Genomic DNA, 12242 nt, shown 5'->3' on the forward strand with positions numbered 1-12242 from the left:
AGCAGTGCCAAAGACCCTTACCCATTCAGATATTCAGATTTGGTAGTGATTCACAGTTTTTTTGGGTCCCAAATATTTTCGAAGATTGTTTTGCGCCCAAAATTTTTCAAAGTTTTTTTGAGTCGCAAAATTTTTCTACGTTTTTTTGGGTCAAAATTTTTTGGGTCTCAAAATTTTTCAAAGTTTTTTTGGGTCAAAATTTTTTGGGTCCCAAAATTTTTCAAAGATTTTTTCGGATCGCAAAATTTTTTAGTTTCATGCGTCAAAATGTTTTGGGTCCCAAAATTTTCCAAAGTTTTATTTCGGTCAAATTTTTTTAATTGCTGTTCTAAAGCTGACAGAAGGGATCTTTGATATCATTGTTTGCATTCTTTATGCACTTTTCTCCCCGTTTAGACTTTTTCACCTAAGAATGACAATCTGGACAGGCACATGTGTAGTTCCATCTTATATATGTACAATAGACTTGTTTCTGTTTTGCAACCTGTTGTTGCATCCGAGTGGTAATATACAGGAAACAACTGTAATGCTCGCACTTTGTTACTGGAGGATCATTAAAGGCTTTCAGTGGTTAGGTTGTGCGATACAGGCACTGTGTTTAGAAGCAGTGCCAAAGACCCTTACCCATTCAGATATTCAGATTTGGTAGTGATTCACAGTTTTTTTGGGTCCCAAATATTTTCGAAGATTGTTTTGCGCCCAAAATTTTTCAAAGTTTTTTTGAGTCGCAAAATTTTTCTACGTTTTTTTGGGTCAAAATTTTTTGGGTCTCAAAATTTTTCAAAGTTTTTTTGGGTCAAAATTTTTTGGGTCCCAAAATTTTTCAAAGATTTTTTCGGATCGCAAAATTTTTTAGTTTCATGCGTCAAAATGTTTTGGGTCCCAAAATTTTCCAAAGTTTTATTTCGGTCAAATTTTTTTAATTGCTGTTCTAAAGCTGACAGAAGGGATCTTTGATATCATTGTTTGCATTCTTTATGCACTTTTCTCCCCGTTTAGACTTTTTCACCTAAGAATGACAATCTGGACAGGCACATGTGTAGTTCCATCTTATATATGTACAATAGACTTGTTTCTGTTTTGCAACCTGTTGTTGCATCCGAGTGGTAATATACAGGAAACAACTGTAATGCTCGCACTTTGTTACTGGAGGATCATTAAAGGCTTTCAGTGGTTAGGTTGTGCGATACAGGCACTGTGTTTAGAAGCAGTGCCAAAGACCCTTACCCATTCAGATATTCAGATTTGGTAGTGATTCACAGTTTTTTTGGGTCCCAAATATTTTCGAAGATTGTTTTGGGTCCCAAATTTTTTCAAAATTTTTTTGGTCAAAATTTTTGTTGGTCCCAAAACTTTTCAAACTTTTTTTGGGTCTCAAAATTTTTCGAAATTTTTTCGGGAATCAAAATTTTTTTGGGCCCATAATTTTTCTAAGTTTTTTGCGCCCAAAATTTTTCAAAGTTTTTTTGAGTCGCAAAATTTTTCAAAGTTTTTTTGGGTCAAAATTTTTTGGGTCTCAAAATTTTTCAAAGATTTTTTGAGGTCAAATTTTTTCGGGTCCCAAAAATTTCCGAAGATTTTTTAAGGTCAAAATTGTTTTGGGTCCCAAAATTTGTTGAAGATTATTTTAGGTCCCGAAATTTTTCGATGTTTTTTGGGTCAAAATTTTTTCAGGTCTCAAAATTTTTCAAAGTTTTTTCGTGTCAAAATTTTTTGGGTCCCAAAATTTTTCAAAGTTTTTTTGGGTCAAAATTATTTTGGGTCCTAATTTTTTTCTAAATTTATTTGGGTCAAAACTTTTTTTGGGCCAAAATTTTTTCAAAGTTTTTTTTGGGTCCCAAAATTCTTCGAAGTTTTTTTGGGTCGAAATTTTTTAGGGTCTCAAAATTTTTCTAAATTTTTTTGTGTCTTTTGAGATCAAAATTTTTTGAAGTTTATTTGGGTCAAAATTATTTTGGGTTCCAAATTTTTTCGAAGTTTTTTTGGGTCAAATTTTTTTAAAACAAATTTTTTTCAAAGTTTGTTTGGATCCCAAAATGTTTTGAAGTTTTTTAGGTCCCAAAATTTTTCGAAGTGTTTTTGGGTCAAAATTTTTTCGAATCTCAACATTTTTCAAAGTTTTTTTAGGTCAAAATTGTTTTTTTTTTTTTGTTTTTTTGGGTCCCAAAATTTTTCAAAGATTTTATCGTGTCTCAAATTTTTTTGGTTTCATGGGTCAATATTTATTGGGTCCCAAAATTTTTCAAAGTTTTTTTGGGTCCCAAAATTTTTCAAAGTTTTTTTGGGTTAAAATTTTTTCGAAGTTTTTTTGGGTCACAATTATTTTGGGTCGTAAATTTTTTCGAAATTTATTTGGGTCAAAATGTTTTTGGGCCAAAATTTTTTCAAAGTTTTTTTTGGGTCACAATATTTTTCGAAGTTTTTTGGTTCAAATTTTTTTTGGGCTCAAAATTTTTTGAAGTTTATTTGGGTCAAAATTATTTTGGGTTCCAAATTTTTTCGAAGATTTTTTTGGTCCCAAAATTTTTCAAAGTTTTTTTGGGTCGCAAAATTTTCCAAAGTTTTTTTGGGTCAAAATTATTTTGGGTCCCAAAATTTTTCCAATTTTTTTGGGTCCCAAAACTTTTCGAAGTTTTTTTGGGTCCCAAAATTTTTCAAAGTTTTATTAGGTCCCAAAATTTTTCGAAATGTTTTTGGGTCAAAATTTTTTCGGATCTCAAAATTTTTCAAATTTTTTTTGGGTCAAAATTGTTTTAGGGTCTCAAAATTTTTCTAATTTTTTTCGCTTCTCAAAAGCTTTTTTTGGCTCAAAATTTTTTAAAATTTATTTGGGTCAAAATTATTTTGGGTTCCAAATTTTTTCGAAGTTTTTTTGGGTCAAATTTTTTTAAAAACAAAAATTTTTCAAAGTTTGTTTGGATCCCAAAATTTTTCGAAATTTTTTTAGGTCCCAAAATTTTTCAAAGTGTTTTTGGGTCAAAATTTTTTCGGATCTCAAAATTTTTCAAATTTTTTTTGGGTCCCAAAATTTTTCAAAGTTTTTTTGGGTTAAAATTTTTTCGAAGTTTTTTGGGTCACAAATATTTTGGGTCGTAAATTTTTTCGAAATTTATTTGGGTCAAAATGTTTTTGGGCCAAAATTTTTTCAAAGTTTTTTTTGGGTCACAATATTTTTCGAAGTTTTTTGGTTCAAATTTTTTTTGGGCTCAAAATTTTTTGAAGTTTATTTGGGTCAAAATTATTTTGGGTTCCAAATTTTTTCGAAGATTTTTTTGGTCCCAAAATTTTTCAAAGTTTTTTTGGGTCGCAAAATTTTCCAAAGTTTTTTTGGGTCAAAATTATTTTGGGTCCCAAAATTTTTCCAATTTTTTTGGGTCCCAAAACTTTTCGAAGTTTTTTTGGGTCCCAAAATTTTTCAAAGTTTTATTAGGTCCCAAAATTTTTCGAAATGTTTTTGGGTCAAAATTTTTTCGGATCTCAAAATTTTTCAAAGTTTTTTTGGGTCAAAATTGTTTTAGGGTCTCAAAATTTTTCTAAATTTTTTCGCTTCTCAAAAGCTTTTTTTGGCTCAAAATTTTTTAAAATTTATTTGGGTCAAAATTATTTTGGGTTCCAAATTTTTTCGAAGTTTTTTTGGGTCAAATTTTTTTAAAAACAAAAATTTTTCAAAGTTTGTTTGGATCCCAAAATTTTTCGAAATTTTTTTAGGTCCCAAAATTTTTCAAAGTGTTTTTGGGTCAAAATTTTTTCGGATCTCAAAATTTTTCAAATTTTTTTTAGGTCAAAATTGGTTTTTTTGTTGTTTTTTTGGGTCCCAACATTTTTCGAAGATTTCTTTGGGCCCCGAAAATGTTCAATGTTTTTTTGGGTCAAAATTTATTCAGGTCTCAAAAATTTTCGAAGTTTTTTTGTGTTTGTGATTTTTCGGTCCCAAAATTTTTCAGTTTCTTGGGTCAACATTTTTTGGGTTCCAAAATGTTCAAGTTTTTTGGGGTCCCAAAATTTTTCAAAGATTTTTTGGGTCAAAATTTTTTAGGGTCTCAAAATTTTTCTAAATTTTTTCGCGTCTCAAAATTTCTCAAAGTTTTTTTGGGTCAAAATTATTTTGGGTCCTAAATTTTTTCGAAGTTTTTTTTGGGTGAAAATGTTTCAATTGCTGTTCTAAAGCTGAGAGAAGAGATCTTTGCATTGTTTATGCACTTTTCTCCCCTTTTAGATAGACTTTTCCACCTAAGAATGTCTTTACAATCTAAACAGCCACATGTGTAGTTCCACTGAAGTACTTCACAAGAGTGCCATTTAATGACTCAGAAGAAAATGTGGAAGTTGCCCACAAAGGACCCCATTTCCTAAGGCTAACTGCAATGTGTGTCAGCAGGTGTACATTAAAAGACACTTTTGCAGTGTCATACAGCACCTCAAACCGAATGACAAATTTCCTAAAAAACATTTTCGCTGCATTAACATTACATAGTTTCACATCTTCTTTAAGAAGCATGTGCATAGCAAAAACTGAAAGAAAGAGATGATTACAGAACTTCTTAATTAGAAAACCATTTAGAAGTCGCAATGAATAAAAAAGAAGAAATTACCTCCACTCTACATTTACGGTCATGTAATGATTGTGGTGTTCTGGTGAACTCTACAGGAGGCTGAACTGCGAGCATTTTTTGCCCAACAGTGTTTGTTTTTCTGTCTATATACCACTTTTTGCTGTGATTTGGTGAATCCAGCCATATAATCACCAACTGTCGAGTCACATCAAGACAAACACTATGTTGGTACTCTGGAAAAAAGCCATCAATCATCAAAAACGTTTTTAATCTCATCAATACAGATTGGCCTTTTACACCCATGACTGTTCTGTTCTGGAGTATGTTCTGGAGTATCTGGTGGTCATACTGTTTTGTCTCAGATGTCTCAGATTTTGCCTGAGAACAAGTTCTGGTCTTCTGAAAGGATAGGGTCCTTCACCTGTGTGATAGAAAAAATCACACCCACACAGCCCATTGAATTGATCACTGTTCTGGTAGTATTGGTATTAGTGCAAAAACCTTTGTTGTCTATTCTGAGTTTTTTTGTGTCAAAATTTTTTGGGTCTAAATATTTTTCTAAATATTTTCGGGTCTCAACATTTTTTTGAGACCAAATTTTTTGAAGATTTTTTTTGTGTCCTGAAATTTTTGGTTGATTTTTGGGTCAAAATGTTTTCGGGTCTCAAAGTTTTTTGGGTCAAAATGTTTTAATTGCTGTTCTGAAGCTGAGAGAAGAGATCTTTGATATCATTGTTTGCATTCTTTATGCACTTTTCTCCCCGTTTAGATAGATTGTTCCACCTAAGAATGTCTTAACAATCTGGACAGGCACATGTGTAGTTCCATCTTATATATCTACAATAGACTTTTTTCTCTTTTGCAACCTGTTGTTGCATCCTAGTGGTAATATACACGAAACAACTGTAGTGCTCGCACTTTGTTACTGGACCACCATTAAAGGCTTTCAGTGGCTAGGTTGTGCGTATCGCACTCTGTTTAGAAGCAGTGCCAAAGACCCTTACGCACTGAGATATTCAGATTTGGTAGTGATTCACAGTTTTTTGGATCCCGAAATTATGTTCACCCGTGTGTAAAATGTAGTAAAGTGTCTTTTGCATATATGCAAAAGACACTTTATGCAAATATGCATAAAGTGCATATATATATGCAAAAGACACTTTACTACATTTTACATTTACTACATAATTTCGGGATCCAAAAAACTGAAAGAACTGAAAACATCTTTTTCGATCAGAAATGAGTTTTTACTAAGAAAAACACGTTTTAGCTGTGTAAAATGCACTACCATCGTGTAATAAACTTTTCTTAGTTGTTTTGGTTAACCTGTGTGTTAAATGTAGTAAAGTGTTTTTTCAGACGGTTTAAGCTGAGAAAATTCGCTTGCGTATAGTTTTGAACTGAAAACATCTTTTTCGATCAGAAATGAGTTTTTACGAAGGAAAACACATTTTAGCTGTGTAAAATGCACCACCATCGTGTAATAAACTTTTCTTAGTTGTTTTGGTTCACCTGTGTGTTGAATGTAGTAAAGTGTGTTTTCAGACGGTTTAAGCTGAGAAAAGCCGTTTGCGTATAGTTTTGAGCTCCTCTCTCACTCCTAACAGCGATAAACTGCTTCAAGTGTTGTTTTGGACTGAAAACATCTTTTTCGATCAGAAATGAGTTTTTACGAAGAAAAACACGTTTTAGCTGTGTAAAATGCACTAACATCGTTTCTGAAGTGGTCAGGTTCACCCGTGTGTTAAATGTAGTAAAGTGTGTTTTCAGACGGTTTAAGCTGAGAAAAGCCGTTTGCGTATAGTTTTGAGCTCCTCTCTCACTCCTAACAGCGATAAACTGCTTCAAGTGTTGTTTTGAACTGAAAACATCTTTTTCGATCAGAAATGAGTTTTTACGAAGAAAAACACGTTTTAGCTGTGTAAAATGCACTAACATCGTTTATGAAGTGGTTAGGTTCACCCGTGTGTTAATTGTAGTAAAGTGTGTTTTCAGACGGTTTAAACTGAGAAAATTCGTTTGCGTATAGTTTTGAACTGAAAACATCTTTTTCGTTCAGAAATGAGCTTTTACGAAGAAAAACACATGTCAAGCTGTGTAAAATGGTAGTGCATTTTACACAGCTAAAATGTGTTTTCCTTCGTAAAAGCTCATTTCTGAACGAAAAAGATGTTTTCAGTTCAAAACTATACGCAAACGAATTTTCTCAGTTTAAACCGTCTGAAAACACACTTTACTACAATAAACTTTTCTTAGTTGTTTTGGTTCACCTGTGTGTTGAATGTAGTAAAGTGTGTTTTCAGACGGTTTAAGCTGAGAAAAGCCGTTTGCGTATAGATTTGAGCTCCTCTCTCACTCCTAACAGCGATAAACTGCTTCAAGTGTTGTTCTGAACTGAAAACATCTTTATCGATCTTTATCGACCCAGAAAAACTTGGAAAATTTTGGGACCCAAAAAAGTTTGACACAATAAAATTTCGAAAAATTTTGAGACCCAAAAAAATTTTGACCCAAAAAAACATTGAAAAATTTCGGGACCCAATAATATCTTAGAATAATTTTGGGACACAAAAAACTTTTGACCTAAAAAATTTTTTTATCAAAAAAATTTCGAAAAATTTTGAGACCCGAAATAATTTTGACCCAAAAAAACTCACTAATACCAATAATTGGTATTAGTTTGCACTAATACCAATAATTCCAGAACACTGATCAATTCAATGGGCTGTATTGGTGTGATTTTTGCTATCACATAGGTGAACACCAGAATTTGTTCTCAGACAAAATCTGAGGCATCTGAGACAAAACAGTATGACCAAAAAATTTGGACCCGAAAAAGTTTTGACACAAAAAAACATCGAAAAATTTTGGAACCCAAAAATACATTGAAAAATTTTAGGACCCAAAAAAACGTTGAAAAATTTTGCGACCTAAAAAATTTTGACATAAAATTAGTTAGAAAAATTTTTAGACCCGAAAAAATGTTGACACAAAAAAACATAAAAAAATTTTGGGACCTAAAAAAATTTTGACCTAAAATAACTTTGAAAAATTTTGGGCCCAAAAAAGTTTGACCCAAAAAAACTTCAAAAAATTTTGAGACCCAAAAACACTTTTAAAAATTTTAAGACCAAAAAAATGTTGAGACCCGAAAAAATTAAAAAAAAATTTGGGACACAAAAAAACTGAAAAATTTTAGACCTGAAAAAAATTTTGACACAAAAAAACTTCAAAAAATTTCGGAACCCAAAAAAATCTTCGAAAAATATTGACCAAAAATAATTTTGACCTCAAAATATCTTCGAAAAATTATTTGCTCAAAAAAAAAATTGACCTAAAATAATTTTGACCTCAAAATATCTTTGAAAAATCTTGGGACCCAAAAAAACTTTGAAAAATTTTGGGACCCAAAAAAACTTTGAAAAATTTTGGGACCCAAAAAAACTTTGAAAAATTTTGACCAAAAATAATTTTGACCTCAAAATATCTTCAAAAAATTATTGGCTCAAAAAAAAATTTGACCTAAAATAATTTTGACCTCAAAATATCTTCGAAAAATCTTGGGACCAAAAAAAACTTCGAAAAATTTTGGGACCCTAAAAAACTTTGAAAAATTTTGGGACCCAAAAAAACTTTGAAAAATTTTGGGACCCAACAAAACTTTTAAAATTTTTGGACCCAAAAAATTTTGACACAAAAATTCTCAGAATAGACAACAGAGGTTTTTGCACTAATACCAATAATACCCGAACACTGAACAATTCAATGGGCTGTGTGGGTGTGATTTTTTCTATCACAGAGGTGAAGGACTCAATCCTTTCAGTAGACCAGAACTTGTTCTCAGGCAAAATCTGAGGCATCTGAGACAAAACAGTATGACCACCAGCTACTCCAGATCAGCCAGTTATGAGTGAAAAAGGCCAATCTGTATTGATTAGATTAAAACGTTTTGGATGATTGATGGCTTTTTTTCCAGAGTACCAACATAGTGTTTGTCTTGATGTGTCTTGACAGTCAGTGATTATATGGCTGGATTCACCAAATCACAGCAAAAAGTTGTATATGTTGTATAAAGTTGGCCAAAAATTGCTCGCAGTCCAGCCTCCTGTAGAGTTCACCAGAACACCACAATCATTACATGATTGTAAATTTAGAGTGGAGGTAATTTCTTCTTTTCTTTTCATTGCAACTTCTAAAGGGGTTTCTAATGAAGAAGTTCTATAATCATTTCTTTCTTTTAGTTTTTGCTATGCACATGCTTCTTAAAGAAAATGTGAAACTATTAACATTACATACTTTCATATTTTCTTGAAGAAGCATGTGCATAGCAAAAACTATTCCAGTACTACAAAAAAGATTCCAGTACTTCTTAATTGGAACACCATTTAGAAGTGGCAGTGAATAGAAAAGAAGAACTGTCCTCTACTCTGAAGCTTTCCAGAATGTACAATCATGTAATAATCGTAGTGTTCTGGTAAACTCTACAAAAATGTCTTTTTTTCTACCTATATATCACTTTTTGCTGTGATTTGGTGAATCCAGTCATATAATCACAGACTGTCGAGACAAACACTTTGTTGGTACTCTGGAAAAAAGCCATCAATCATCCAAAACGTTTTTAATTTCATCAATACAGATTGGCCTTTTACACTCACGACTGGCTGATCTGGAGTAGCTGGTGGTCATACTGTTTTGTCTCAGATGCCTCAGATTTTGCCTGAGAAGAAGTTCTGGTCTTCTGAAAGGATTTGGGTCCCAACATTTTTTTTTTTTAATTTTGGGTCAAAATTTTTTGGGTCTCAAAATTTTTCGAAGATTTTTTGAGGTCAAATTTTTTTGAGTCCCAAAATTTTCCGAAGATTTTTTAAGTTCAAATTTTTTTTGGGTCCCAAAATTTGTTGAAGATTTTTTTGGGTCCCAAAATTTTTCAAAGTTTTTTTGGGTCAAAAAATTTTCGGGTTTCAAAATTTTTCAAAGTTATTTTGGGTCCCAAAATTTTACGGTCCCAAAATTTTCAAGTTTGTTTGGGTCAAAATGTTTTTGGGTCCCAAAATTTTTCAATGTTTTTTTGGGTCCCAAAATTTTTCAAAGTTTTTTTGGGTACCAAAATTTTTCAACTTTTTTTTGGGTCCCAAAATTTTTCAAAGTTTTTTTGGGTACCAAAAATTTTAGGGTCCCAAAATTTTCAAGTTTTTTTGGGTCAAAATGTTTTTGGGCCCAACATTTTTCAAAGTTTTTTTCAAAGTATTTTTGGGTCAAATTTTTTTCGGATCTCAAAATTTTTCACATTTTTTTTTGGTCAAAAATTTTTTTTTTTGTTTTTTTGGGTCCCAAAATTTTTCAAAGATTTTATCGGGTCTCACGATTTTTTGGTTTCATGGGTCAATATTTTTTGGTTCCCAAAATTTTTCAAAGTTTTTTTGGGTCCCAAAATTTTTCAACGTTTTTTTGGGTCCCAAAATTTTTTCGAATTTTTTTTGGGTCAAAATTATTTTGGGTCCTACATTTTTTCGAAATTTATTTGGGTCAAAATGTTTTTGGGCCAAAATTTTTTCAAAGTTTTTTTGGGTCCCAAAATTTTTCAAAGTTTTTTTGGGTCAAAGTTTTTTGAAGTTTATTTGGGTCAAAATTATTTTTGGTTCCAAATTTTTTCGAAGTTTTTTTGGGTCAAATTTTTTTAAAACAAAAATTGTTCAGTTTGTTTGGGTCCCAAAAGTTTTTGAAGTTTTTTTGGGTCAAAATTTTTTTGGGTCCCAAAATTTTTCGAAGTTTTTTTGGGTCAAAATTTTTTGGGTCCCAAAATTTTTCAAAGTTTGTTTGCATCCCAAAATTTTTTGAAGTTTTTTAGGTCCCAAAATTTTTCGAAGTGTTTTTGGGTCAAAAATTTTTTGGATATCAAAATTTTTCAAAGTTTTTTAGGTCAAAATTGTTTTGTTTTTTTTGTTTTTTTGTGTCCCAAAATTTTTCAAAGATTTTATCGGGTCTCAAAATTTTTTGGTTTCATGGGTCAATATTTTTTGGGTCCCAAAATTTTTCAAAGTTTTTCTGGGTCCCAAAATTTTTCAAAGTTTTTTTGGGTCAAAATTTTTTCGAAGTTTTTTTGGGTCAAAATTATTTTGGGTCCTAAATTTTTTCGAAATTTATTTGGGTCAAAATGTTTTTGGGCCAAAATTTTTTCAAAGTTTTTTTTGGGTCCCAATATTTTTCGAAGTTTTTTTGGGTCAAAATTGTTTAGGGTCCTAAATTTTTTCGAAATTTATTTGGGTCAAAATTATTTTTGGTTCCAAATTTTTTCGAAGTTTTTTTGGGTCAAATTTTTTTTAAAACAAAAATTGTTCAGTTTGTTTGGGTCCCAAAAGTTTGGGCCAAATTTTTTTCAAAGTGTTTTTTGGGTCCCAAAATTATTCAAAGTTTTTTTGGGTCAAAATTATTTTGGGTCCCAAAATTTTTCGAAGTTTTTTTGGGTCAAAATTTTTTGGGTCCCAAAATTTTTCAAAGATTTTTTCGGATCGCAAAATTTTTTAGTTTCATGCGTCAAAATTTTCCAAAGTTTTATTTCGGTCAAATTTTTTAAATTGCTGTTCTAAAGCTGACAGAAGAGATCTTTGATATCATTGTTTGCATTCTTTATGCACTTTTCTCCCCGTTTAGACTTTTTCACCTAAGAATGACAATCTGGACAGGCACATGTGTAGTTCCATCTTATATATGTACAATAGACTTGTTTCTGTTTTGCAACCTGTTGTTGCATCCGAGTGGTAATATACAGGAAACAACTGTAATGCTCGCACTTTGTTACTGGAGGATCATTAAAGGCTTTCAGTGGTTAGGTTGTGCGATACAGGCACTGTGTTTAGAAGCAGTGCCAAAGACCCTTACCCATTCAGATATTCAGATTTGGTAGTGATTCACAGTTTTTTTGGGTCCCAAATATTTTCGAAGATTGTTTTGGGTCCCAAATTTTTTCAAAATTTTTTTGGTCAAAATTTTTGTTGGTCCCAAAACTTTTCAAACTTTTTTTGGGTCTCAAAATTTTTCGAAATTTTTTCGGGAATCAAAATTTTTTTGGGCCCATAATTTTTCTAAGTTTTTTGCGCCCAAAATTTTTCAAAGTTTTTTTGAGTCGCAAAATTTTTCTACGTTTTTTTGGGTCAACATTTTTTGGGTCTCAAAATTTTTCAAAGTTTTTTTGGGTCAAAATTTTTTGGGTCCCAAAATTTTTCAAAGATTTTTTCGGATCGCAAAATTTTTTAGTTTCATGCGTCAAAATGTTTTGGGTCCCAAAATTTTCCAAAGTTTTATTTCGGTCAAATTTTTTTAATTGCTGTTCTAAAGCTGAGAGAAGAGATCTTTGATATCATTGTTTGCATTCTTTATGCACTTTTCTCCCCGTTTAGACTTTTTCACCTAAGAATGACAATCTGGACAGGCACATGTGTAGTTCCATCTTATATATGTACAATAGACTTGTTTCTGTTTTGCAACCTGTTGTTGCATCCGAGTGGTAATATACAGGAAACAACTGTAATGCTCGCACTTTGTTACTGGAGGATCATTAAAGGCTTTCAGTGGTTAGGTTGTGCGATACAGGCACTGTGTTTAGAAGCAGTGCCAAAGACCCTTACCCATTCAGATATTCAGATTTGGTAGTGATTCACAGTTTTTTTGGGTCCCAAATATTTTCGAAGA

Source organism: Astyanax mexicanus, chromosome 2 (assembly GCF_023375975.1).
Source record: "Astyanax mexicanus isolate ESR-SI-001 chromosome 2, AstMex3_surface, whole genome shotgun sequence".
In the NCBI taxonomy this organism is placed as follows: Eukaryota; Metazoa; Chordata; class Actinopteri; order Characiformes; family Acestrorhamphidae; genus Astyanax; species Astyanax mexicanus.